Source organism: Amblyomma maculatum, chromosome 10, assembly GCF_055883805.1.
Source record: "Amblyomma maculatum isolate TAMU_Amacu chromosome 10, ASM5588380v1, whole genome shotgun sequence".
Taxonomy (NCBI): Eukaryota; Metazoa; Arthropoda; class Arachnida; order Ixodida; family Ixodidae; genus Amblyomma; species Amblyomma maculatum.
The window spans coordinates 13016985-13029096 of record NC_139353.1 but is presented as its reverse complement, the minus strand read 5'-3'; the positions used below and the strand labels follow the sequence as shown (position 1 = coordinate 13029096).

Below are 12112 nucleotides of genomic sequence, written 5' to 3'. Positions count from 1 at the left end.
AATAAATAAATAAAAGAAAGAAAGAAAGGACAAACGTGCCGACTCTCTGTCCTTGTGCTATGGTCGAATGATTATACAGCTGGCGTTAACCGGTACATTCATCTGCTTCTCTCTTGGGGGTTCTGTATGCCGACGGTGTGTCACTGTTTACAAGTGATCAATGTGACGTTATAGCAATAGCATAGCGACGTTTCGCTTGAAGTAACGCGCGGCGTGGTCAACACAGACCGAGGTACACATGTATCGTGATTGGCTGCAAAATAGAATAATTGAATGTTCACATGCCTTCATTGATCGATAAGATTTCCTTTGATTTCTTTTTCACTGCACTATTTCTAAATATCTATGCGGCGCTACTGCAGATCTTCAGTTTGAGCTAGGCACATGATTAGGCCCTTCTGGCTGAAGCCCCCCGATTCCGCGAAAAAAAAAAAGAAAAAGAAGGCAACGTAAAATAAAACTCGAGGAAGCACGTCTGCAACGTGGAGGGCGCGGCTATCCATGTTTGTTATAATTGTTAGGTGTTGCAGTCACACAAGTTTCTCGTTTTCTTTACTCAGTTTGCTTTAAGAACTACTTATATGGATAAACAAGGATCGCTAGCGACTGCAGCATTGCGAATGAAGCAGTGAGGCAGAATGACCGTCCAGAGGCTTATTAAAGACGGGGGGCAACAGCACTGTCGGATGGCTTCATTATCGTTCGAGTCGAGAGGTTTGCCCCTGGTCCCATTTCAACGAGAGTCAGCGAATGAAGGCCCCCTACAGATCGTCTTCCCCATAAGACACGGGCTATAGAGGACCACGCCACGGCGGGGTACGGAAGCTATCCATCATAGGAAATGGACTCGCGGTCCAAATCGAGGTCTCTCGCGGATCTTTCCAGTCTTTTGTACTTCGCGTTGCACGTTTGCTTCTGTAACGATATTTTCTTCACTGTGAGTCTGAGTATGCAATGGCTACGATCGAGACAGTGGCTCACGTATCCTTTGGCACGTCGGAATAGTGCACGGTTCTGTTGTGCCTGGCCTTGTCAGAGCCCCGCAGCTCGAAGGCGAGGCGCGAACATCCACCTGCACTGAGATTTCTATAGTGTACTGGCAAAGTGGCGCGAAAGACTGAATTCGATTCCATGTACTCGCCCTTATTTTGTGTTGTGGTAACACCTCAGCAAAGTTTGCAGAGAGGAACAATTCCAAGATACTTATCCACAGATGTTAGTGAATCAAATGACATTTAGTCTTGGGTCACAGTAAGGTGTATTTCTGATAATTCAAGCAAAAATACCTACTGCATACTTTTTCACCAAAACGTTTCTCAAGTCACTTTTTCAGCCTTGGTGAACAAAAAATGTGTAGTCTAATATATATTCTGACATCTATGCGATACATTTTACTTGTTTTAATTTTTTCCTCGCTAGGGATTAGCAAACTCTCAAGCCAGATCTTAAATTTTTGGGAGTCCGAGGTTTAGGGAAATATTCTTAAGGTGGCTGCAGGCCGCATTCAGAGGTTAGCAATGAACGCTGTTTTCGTACGCCATTGGGCCTGGTACTCGTACTAAAATCCCAGCCTTTTATTTTTAATGAGCGGTCAAGACGCTGGCGTTGATGGCGTAAAACGATTGACCGCGATCACTTTGACTGAAGGAAGAAAAAAGAAACCAAGGAAACCAGTTTGTGCAGATGAGACGCCTGTAAGACCCGTTCAAGAGGTCGTTAGATGCTCCGACGCCGTCTACAGGGAGCGGCCCCTAACATCAAGTATTCATCGCCGGGAAGGCAGAGGCGGCGCCACTTGGCGCGTGGTGTCATCGATAGGGAAGCGGCTTCTATTTCTGGCTTCGCTGGCGGCTGGAGACAATGAGCAGCGTATAGGCGGGATGAAGGGGAGCGGGGAGGGGAGGGAGTGGGGGGCGTGAAGAGAACCACGTTTGCTGACAGAAACAAAAGCAGAATGCAATAGGACGAAGGATACGCTAGGAGAGAAGGCCGGAAGCATGGGTAAAGAAATACATGGTGGGAAGGGGGGCGGGATATGAGGAGTTTAGTCCCGGTATCAACACCGGCTACACGCTTACCCAAGTTGCATTTTTGGCTGCATCTTCCGCCGTTGTCTCCACTGCCTTCTACCTGGGATAGGTGAGCGGACGGCCGCCCAGCGAAAATGACGGGTCGTTATACGTCCTTTAGTGGGTTGGAAAACGAGCACACGGTAAAAGAGGGTTGAAGGCGCGGGGGAAGAGAGGGAGGGGAGCTGGAGACTGGCAGAACGGCTTCTTCAGCGGAGGAGCGTCATCATCGTTAGACTCGGGAGGCTCCGCTTCGGTGTGCTGCTGGCGGTGGTGTACAAGTGGTAATGGCCGACCTGTGGAGATTCGGAAGGAGCTCCCCGGAGCGCGCTCGCGAACTGATGGGCTCGCGAGGGCGTCAAAGACTGAGCGCAAATAGCGCGCGCGTGTGTGTGTGTGCGTGTTCGGGCTGTGCGCTCACTAGCCCTGCTTTTCTAGGGGTTGGATAGCCAAGTAGGTGAGTCTTCTCTTTTCCGAGAAGATGATCGCGGCTGGTGTGGATACTATGCTGCTTACGGTGCTTACTCACCCCGCCTTCTCGTCGAACAACCACCGGCAGCGTTGCGGCTCCAGATGAGAGCTTTGCGTCGCCCCTCGCCGCTCATTTTGTGGACGATCGCGCTGGGCAGACCAGCCGTCCGGAAAAACACTACCCTGGGCTTTGGTCGCGGTATCCCCCCCGGACTGCGTTTACGCTGAACTGCGCGTGTCGATGCGTAGCCTAATGGGATGTCGTTTTTGCGGCAAAACGCTGGGTGGGGTTTAGGCGTGCCTCGTCTCTTTTTGCTAGCTGGGATGCCCTACTTGACCAGTCGACTTCTTGTCTATCTAGGTCATGAGGGCGCGGTTCTTTCTCTCGACCCCTGCTGTGGCTCAGGACTGCGGTGGTGGCTCTTGGACAAGACCGAGCTATGTATTGTGATGGTTCTTGCATTACATTTCCGTCAAGCGATGCACTTCGTAATCATATATGCGACGGCTGTTCTGCTTAAGGGCTTAAGGACTTCGTTATAATGACGTTTAACACGTTTCTTTCTTTCTTTCTTTCTTTCTTTCTTTCTTTCTTTCTTTCTTTCTTTCTTTCTTTCTTTCTTTCTTTCTTTCTTTCTTTCTTTCTTTCTTTCTTTCTTTCTTTCTTTCTTTCTTTCTTTCTTTCTTTCTTTCTTATGTTTTGATGTCTGTCATATTGGAAACACAATACCTGGTATAAATTGAAATGATAATTGAGCAGCTGTTAAAGAGTTGCAAAAACTGTTTGCCGTGTTATGCCTGTTCCCTCACCCGAACCTACTCACCCAAATATCTGTTCTACTCTAACAGTTCCATTTGTTCCGTGATTCGTCGTGTTGTTTACTCACCGGAGTTTTGACAATGTTGTCTGGTTTTTGGAGCACCGCAGTGCAAAAAAAAAAAAAAAAAGATTATTGTAGCCACTCTTGTCAAAGAAACGAAAAAAAAAAAAAAAACATCCTGTCATCGAAAGCGACCGACCTTCTTGTGTACGAGGTGCTGATGTGTCTGATGACAGCGACGAAGCGCTGCTTGTACTCTTGAATTTGTGATGCGTTGAAGCCATAACTAACGCTGCTTTTTGTTGTTCTCTTTACAGGTTCATTAACGCGAGGCGAAGAATCGTGCAACCAATGATCGATCAGTCTAATCGAGCGGGTGAGTGTCCCTGAAGTTCCCTGCTTCAGCTCCTATTAACCCGATCTGTGCCTATTTATTGCTCCTTTCTATTTATTTTTACTTCATCTGTGCGCTTTTGGCCAATTGGAGTGAAAACCTCGCCAACTTTCGCCAAAATAGAGGTTTCGCGGGGCGATCGTTCGTGGCTTGAACTGAGAATCAGGTAGCGAAGCAAATCCCTTTTTATGTTTGTTCATCAACCCAACGCGACCTGACTCAGCAAAATGTAGTCATTTTCTTGTACTGGTTTTGTTTTTGCACCCTTAATGAGTGGCTCTGAGCTTCTTGACAAGCCGTCCGCGATACAAAAAAAAAAACTAAAAAAAAAAAGTTTTTCAGTCAGGGTGTTGTAGATGCACCTTTTCCGTGTCCTCTCATGCAAGATATTCCTGCGTTAGACTGTTCGCTGGTTTTTAAAGTATGTTTTATTGCGCTTACACTCGTGGCGGACTGCAATTATGAAGCAAAGTGCTGTCTTCGATCAAATGGAACGCAAATTATCGCGAACGTCGTGATCACGTTACCCCGCATATTAGCACAAACCGATGGGGATGTTCGCTATTTCCTGATTGGTCGCAGTTTATTCGGTTCCCCACCAGGCACATTTCCTTCCCGTCGTGGGGCAAAACGCGTCGCTGATGTGAGGCCTTCACGAAAAAGGCATATAGGTCGAGAGGGTCGGGACGTAACGATGACGCTATATGCGTTGGTGTTAGCGTGGCTGCCCGTTAGCACCGAGATCCTGACAAGGCCAGCACACTCCGGCAGCCTTCGTCACAACAGCAAATGAAGGTGCGAGCGCAGACCTGAGTCCAGTCACATGATGTCCCCTCGCCACTTACCAAAGCCTGTGCGTACAGATTCATTTTCCGACCCTTTTATCGCCCATCCGCTGTCGGGATGTTCGCCTTGTTAGGTTCTCGGTGGTGACGGGCGGCCGCGGGCGGCAGATTTGTGGAATGCTCTGTTGTGTCTGGAGCTGTTTTAGCGTGCTTATCGGTGGCAGCTCGTTACCGCGTGTCATGTCATACGATGTGGTGTAGCGTTGACGTCACTTGCTGCGTGTAAGAAAAGCGCGCTGGAGAGCCGGACGCCGCAATTGTGGGACGCGTGAAAACTGGGGACGGTTGATACTGTGCCTTCCCCGACTGTGAAACCGGTTCCGGCATCGGTTACGGAAAGAACCGTCTAAAGCAATCGCGCGAAGCTCTTAAGGGTGACTTAAATCCCACCCTCCACTTCTGCCGCCCACTTTTTTTTTTTTTTCTGTATAAGTTGTATCCAGACATTTCAGGCTTTTTCGTCTCTTTCTGAAAAGAATATAAATATCAATACGGATACCGAAAATAATGTACAAAATTGTTCACAAGAGAGTTTGGGTGCACTGTATACCATTGAGTACAACAGCTCTCTTCCACCAGAAGTTACTTTTTCTTACAATAGGAGGGAAAACAAATAAAACCACAGGGAGCGGCTCCTTTCTTCCGCCGACGCGCACTGTCGGACGCGCTTGATTGATCGGTCCGTTGCAGCAGAGCGCCTGCCTAGGCCACGGAAATGAGTTTAGCCATTAACGTTTCACCTCCGGAAAACATTGACCACCGAGACGACAAAAGGAGCGGCTTTTCAAGCAATACGTAAATGGCTTGGACGACCGGGGTGTAGTGAGAGTAAAACTGCGCCATAGCCTATAGCGTACAATGCGGTCCAGAAAAAAAAAAAAAGAACTCGTTGCTCGGCGTTTGGGCGTTTCCTGCGGTTGAAAAGTGCGTGTCCAGCTTCTAGATTAAACAGAACACGTGGCTATTCGCTGCACGATTGTACGCGTAGCCATTGTGTAGATGCAACGACGCCCTGCACACACTGTTACCATTTACAAGTGAAATTTGCAAATCTTGTTTCAGTCGCTCAGTCTCTCAGTAGTAAATATAGATCAGCAAGGCTGTCGACTGGGCGAGTTGGTATCGGTTCATAGTAGAAACCAGCCAAAAGACGAAAGACAGAAAAAAGGATGCACACAGGACGAAGGCTGGACTAGCAATTGATATTTTATTGAAGGAAAGGGATAAAAGAAGACTCATACAAATATGCTCGCGCACTTGACCCCCAAGCAGTGAGAGGGCGGGCATCAAACATCGTTCACCGTTGCTCTAACACATGGCCGTTTTTTGCAATTTCAAAGCCACATTTTCCCTTAAATTTTACTTTTTTAAACATCCATCGCTTTATACACGGAAGGAGTGTTTAATAAATGTGCTGTAAGCAGCTTGGCAAGACCGCATACCCAGTATTGTCTTGCAAGAGAAGGTTCACCTCGAACAACGCGACATAATGCTGATTTCAAAATAGGTGCAATAACAGATAAATAAAATCACAGACGTGAAGAATGACTCTATCTACGTAATCCCCAACTATACGAACCTCACGACATAAATACATTTCTGCGGGCCCCAGTTTGTCCAGTAAAGGTGTGTTGATGCATATATAAAGTTGGGATATCATATCCTCGACGCATTGCATTTCTTTAGAACCGCCCTATGCTGTGACACAAATAGAAGCACCGCCTGTACCGACTATGGAAATGCAGGAGCCATGGATGACGCTGGACCCCGAAGGGACTGGGACCCGCATGCTTTGTAATTTCACGTTATTTTTGTTCAGTTGCATTGTTTATGGTTTCTTCCACTCCTTCGTTTTTTTGCCTTACATGTTCATTTTTTTTTTTTTTTTTTTTTTTTTGAAGACGAAGCGAGAAATGCATTGCACATAATTGTTTGGAAAATTCTGGCGAGCGACGCCTCTAAATATGGTGATGTAGTAAAATATTCGCTCAAGAAAAACAAAAAACAAGACAATTCTTTTGACATAGTCTCGTGCGCATAACACTTGTCGCCGAAAAAGTAACGTCTGGTCCATTTCTTTGTTTATTACGCGCCTAAGTGGACAGTTTAGAATAATTACATGATGTATTTTAGTTAGGACTTTATACATGTTAGATTATTGGCCGTGCTTTAGATAAAACGTGGCGGACTGGACACCAGCAGTGCGTATTGCAGAGCATGAGCTGTCGAATATTTGCAGGAACGAAAAACGCACTGCTGTTGAATCGCAATGTGCTACATTACATTGTGCTTCAACAAAAATGTCACGTAGAAATTTGTGAGCACGGGACCTCGCCTGCGCAAGTTTTTTCGCTGCTCTGCATTGCAGAATAGACTTCTGTCCCTACTTTTATCTTCTTTTTGTTTTGCGGTACGCTGTACTAAGTCCGACTTTTAGCTCTCTCTTACTCATTCGGTTCTTTTTGCACTGTAATGGCGCAGGTGGGACGATAGGAGGCGCAGGTGCGGCGTATGGACCTGACGGTGGAATGGGATACATGATGGACGGCAGTCCACAAATGCACATTAGGCCACCAGGTCAGTTTCCGGCTTTCTTTTGTTTGTTTGCTTTTTTTGTTGTTGTCCTGCCCGATTCTCTTTGTTCGTTTTTGTTGTGTTGCTTATTTTGTTGTGCTTTGTGTTTGTTAGGTACAGGTTGACACGTAGAGTTCTGCGTCATCACCTGTTAATTTTGCAAGTGCTTCCGTAAGCTGGGTCAGTGTCGATAAATACCACAGCAGCAACATCAATGTAAACAAGCGTGAATAGGCCCGTTCCACCATCGTCCCGAAAAAAACAAGAAATAAGCATGCGGGTGACGCAGCGAATTTGCTAAGCCTAACGCCAGCGAAGACATCTGGAAGTTGAAGCTGAAGTTGAAAGCTTATTAGTTAATACAAAGATACAAGCATATACAGCGAGAGGTACCATGGTACAAGGCCGCGGGTGGAACCTCCCTTAAAAATGTTTCAATATGCAACTAAATAGAAATGTACACAACTTATATTATTAATCAGCGCAGAGAATAAATAGATTGATAAATAGTGTAATATAAGTTTCAGAAAGATTTAAATGCAAACAATATAATGCAGAAGGTACTATAAAACACTTACAGATGCCGCGATACATAGGATCAATAACATGAAAATAACACATGAAAATCACACATGAAAAATAAAATTAATATCTTACACTGATTATACCACTAGTCCGACGTTTCGATGTCGGCACCTCTTAGGAGCTCCTTTTGAATGTTATCGGGGAGGGGGGGGGGGGGGGGGTTCTATAGGTCGCTATGGGAGGGGGAATGCTTGAACCATATCGAGAGGCGTGGTGTGCAGAAATGCACGTCAAGGGATTGTTTTCAGATGGAGCGCACCTCTCATTGCGTAACATTTCTCATACGACGTTCATAGGTCACTCCCCCACAGTGTACTCTGTAACTCAAGGGAAGACAGCCGTTGCGCAAAGCAGTTGGATGAAAGCATAGGCTCAGGCTAAGCAGGGCCTTCAGCAGAAGAATGTTAATTCCTGAATTAAGTGTCTGGAAAAACATGTTTTTACGACTGAAGGGGGTAGCATATATGAGTGAAGAATGAGCCTGAAAAAGCATGGATTTCCTTAAATGGGGAGTACATGTTGCGGGACGGGGATAACTTGTAATCCCCATTCAAGGAAATAAACGTTTTTCACTCGCTCACTGGGGCACGCTTCGAATTCGCACAGGAAGGCCGCACTGGCAAGCGGCTGCACAAATGCTAGCGTCAAGGGCTCTAACGTCACGATGACGTTGGAGAGTGCTTCTCGGTCCAGCCTAAATCCAGGCCGCCGGCGTCTGGAAAATGACCTACTATTGTTTCTCTGCGTTCATAGCAAGCACTGGGATAGAGGAGTGTTAACATTATTCAACTTGAGGATCTTCGGCCAACGCCGAGTTACTGGTAAAAGTGATAACTGCAGTGCAAGCAGATTTATTCTCATATCTCTTTGCTGCTGGTGCTCTGTGTGACCGGCCTGGTGTCTGGTAGCTCAGTTGCTGGAAGCGTCTCGAAAATAGAGCATATCTTTATTTTCTTAAGATATGAAGTTCATTAAAAAGCGGTGACGAGAGCGGTGCCATTGTTGCAGCGCTGGCCAGTTCCGAAGCACTGGCCGTTGCGACATCGATGCGAAACCGGTTAGGCTTAGCGGCGACCAGAACAGATAGGGAACTAACTACAAAGTCCGTCGCGCGGCGTGCCTGCTAGCGGCTCGGTATACTTTTGCTTCACAGGCAAGCATTTGTTGCTCGGCAATGACAGGAAGTATTTCTCGTATCACGGCTGTTTTGTGTTCTAAGGTGAGAACGTGAAGTGTACCAAACCACGCAACTTTGAGATGCTGCTACGCAATGACAAAGTGCGATACGAGCTCTGGGCGCAGCTTGAATGAAAGCAGAGCTTCAGCTCCTACCGCTTCTTGTATACCTCCTTGTGTTTCAAGGGTACGCGAACGCGTTTCGAAGATGCAGTTGCACCAATTAGCCCAGCTTTCCATTCTTCTAGGGAGTGTCTCTCGTTCTTACCAGCATGCGTGCCGCTGATAGACCATGAAAGCGCGAAAGCGGACACCCAAGCAGCAAGGGGACAAAGTCGATAGCTGAATCTTCGAAACTATACTCACAGAAAGTCTTCCTGTAGTGAAAATTCGTAGTAATTTCGTAAGCTGTAGGAAAGGTTGTTTCTCAACAATGAACTGTTGTGGTGTGCCGTCTCCTTGCAGGCATGCAGAACCTGTCCTGTGGCGACGCGTCGATGGGAATGGGCCACATGGGCGCCATGGGCAGCCATGGGCGCCATGGGCAGCTACCCGCAAATGCCCCAGTTGCGGTCGCCGACGCAGGCCATGCTCCTGCCCGGCCACCCGCACGCAGCCGCCATGATGATGGCGCCCATGGGCCACCCGGGCCTGCCCCCTCAGGGCTCGCCCTACGACGGTCAGCACATCATGGACATACACGCCAGCTAAGCCAAACAAGGCCGCGCCGCCTCGTGGCCCTTCCTCCGTGGCTGCCCTCGTCATTTTTACACCACTGTCCTCCCCTGCTGCTGCTGCCTCTCTCTGCCGACAGGTGGCAGCACCCGACGGCGACCGGGCCGCCTGCGTTATGTGCTCTCTCTCTTCTTCTCCTCCTCTTCTGCGTTCCTCCAAGACGCACACTGCGCTGTGCATTTGCGTTTCTTTTTTTCTGCGATCTTTTTATTCTTTCGCGAAAACCGCGTTTTTTATTACTTTCTTTTTGGACATGGCGAGCGCGTGAGTGATCGTGAGCGACAATATCCTTGTGTGTACATTCTTGTTTGCTGCTCTTTTTTTTTTCTTTCTGTTGCACTTTTGCATCATCTGTACGCCTGTGACCGAGCCGTCGGCGGTGGCGAAACTGGCATGCTAGACGCAGCGCAATCTATTCCAAGTCGTCTATGAACGGCACACCAAAAGAACCACTCTGCGCTGATCCGTTCATGGATGTGGGTGTGTAAAGAAAGTTGTATGGCTGACAAATTCAGTGCCGTGAGCTGTAATGCACGAGCAACATTTTACACCAACCGTACTGACACACGAAGCGTACATCGGCCACTGTCATGGTTTGTATTGCGCAAGTGCGCTGTAAAGCAGGCGATTGAAAGCAGGCCGAGTTGTGCGCACACACACAAAGAAAGAAGAAAACATCCGGTGCTCTTTGACATCACCGACAGCTCGGTTACTGGCAGCATATCTGTATTTTTGCATTTCTTGTGCAAGAAGGAATCATGGCGAAAGATCAAAGGTTCTCCTTTTGATCACGCAAGACTTATCTCCAGAGCTTTTGAATTTTATTTACTGCGTTCATTCTGTCCCAGTTGGCCTTCAACACGACGGAACGGACTCGTCCCGTTTACACAGAAGCCGTGACGACGACGCGAACCAACCAAACATTTTTTTTTTTTTTCTTCTCTATTGGGCAAGTGCAAAGAGTGATTTTGGAGCCCTCTGCTCGTGTGTCAATGTCTTTGAACGAACGCACTTTACGTGACGAACGACTTGTATCGAGTCCAGTTCAGGTAGCGATCGCTATGCTCTCGTTGCATCATCAATTGCCTTCTTTCGATGCAAACCATCCGCTTTTTACCATGCCGATTGGAAATTCTGCTCGATATCTTGCTGCAGACCTTCCGTAAATAGCGATCTTAGCCACACTGCAATAGCTGTGATGCAGATTTTAGCGAACTGCAGTTGTGGTGAACTCGGCCTTCATAAAGCGAGCGTTGATTAGGGAACATTCGAATGGTTATAGCGGGTGCTGTGCGTCTTGTTACGATGAAACTATTTGTTATTTGATTAATGAAAGTTAAGGACTTTCTCTGCCACACGAGCACGCGGGAAAAGTCATGTTGTAAAGCCAACCAGGCGCAGTCAATCTTGCACCAGCAGTCGGTAGTCGCTGTCAGAGTACGAAAGTTTTCGGAGCTGTTTTGAAAATTTCGTTCGTGGACACTTCAGGAAGTGCGTCTTGTTTCAGGCACACTATTTTTTTTTTTTTATCTCGCTCTCTTTGGTTTCGTGCCCTTGGTCCGCCCCTCGTAACGGCCTCTGTCGGGCGATTTCGAATCGTCTTGACTTCTTGTTGCCGATTCATACGACGCCGGCTTTTTACTGTATACGTAGCCGGAGCAGGGTTCACGCGCGCTATGAGAAGAGTGTGACGAAGATGTGGTCCGAGATCGGTGTCCTGAGCTGCGCGTTCGAAGGAAAACGGAGGGTGCGGATACGTTCGCAGGCATAAGATGACCTGTCCGAACAAAGGCAGGATACATCAACAGTCGTTTTAGTATAAATAATAACGAAGCGAAGCCTCGACGCTACCCTTTTTTTTAACGTCGTGGCTTTTTGCCGGCGGCAGCGCTTTTCGACGCTGCACGAAACGTCGTGTAGTTCTGCGCACTTTTCACAAGTGTCCCAGGCCGTCCGTTGAAGATCTTGACTCATCATCATTAGATGGATATATGCGGACCGCGCGCCTAGAAGCAGTCGTCATTTGTCGCTTAATGTCCCTAAACGCGAAGTTTCGTAGCGAATTTCCGGACGCGAGTCGCCCGTAGTAAAACGACTGGTCGTACTCGAGAAATGTAACAGGGACGCCTTGCAAGCAAGGCAGCTGCCGAGACATTCTCGTTGAGAGTGGATTGCTCGGACGTTTTGTTTCTTCTCGCTTGATTTAAGGCTTCTGAGGCCCTTAGGGTCCTTGTGCACTCTCACGTGTGTGGATAGCGCAAAGATATCATGGATTTCTAGCAGCCCCAGGTTGTCGAGGTCATCCGATATGCTCTGCCCTGATGCATTACTTTGTTCCTCATGCGAAGGTCAGTTGTTTATTCAGACTTCACCGGTGAGCTTGTTTGTGAAGGCAGATGGGCCGTATACGTTCCCTTCCTTCTTCTTCCATTCATTTGAAAC

General features: G+C 47.5%; 1 pseudogene across 1 annotated transcript in view; it reads left to right on the top strand.

Moving 5' to 3' along the window:
* LOC146175636 (homeobox protein Meis1-like) overlaps positions 1–9646 on the top strand; it is a 326682-nt pseudogene extending 317036 nt beyond the window's left edge. The window contains exons 13-16 of the transcript XR_014701149.1: positions 3679–3737; positions 7082–7177; positions 9401–9489; positions 9521–9646. The product of XR_014701149.1 is annotated as a homeobox protein Meis1-like (transcript). The remainder of the gene's footprint in view (positions 1–3678; positions 3738–7081; positions 7178–9400; positions 9490–9520) is intronic.
* The last annotated feature ends 2466 nt before the right edge of the window (positions 9647–12112 follow it).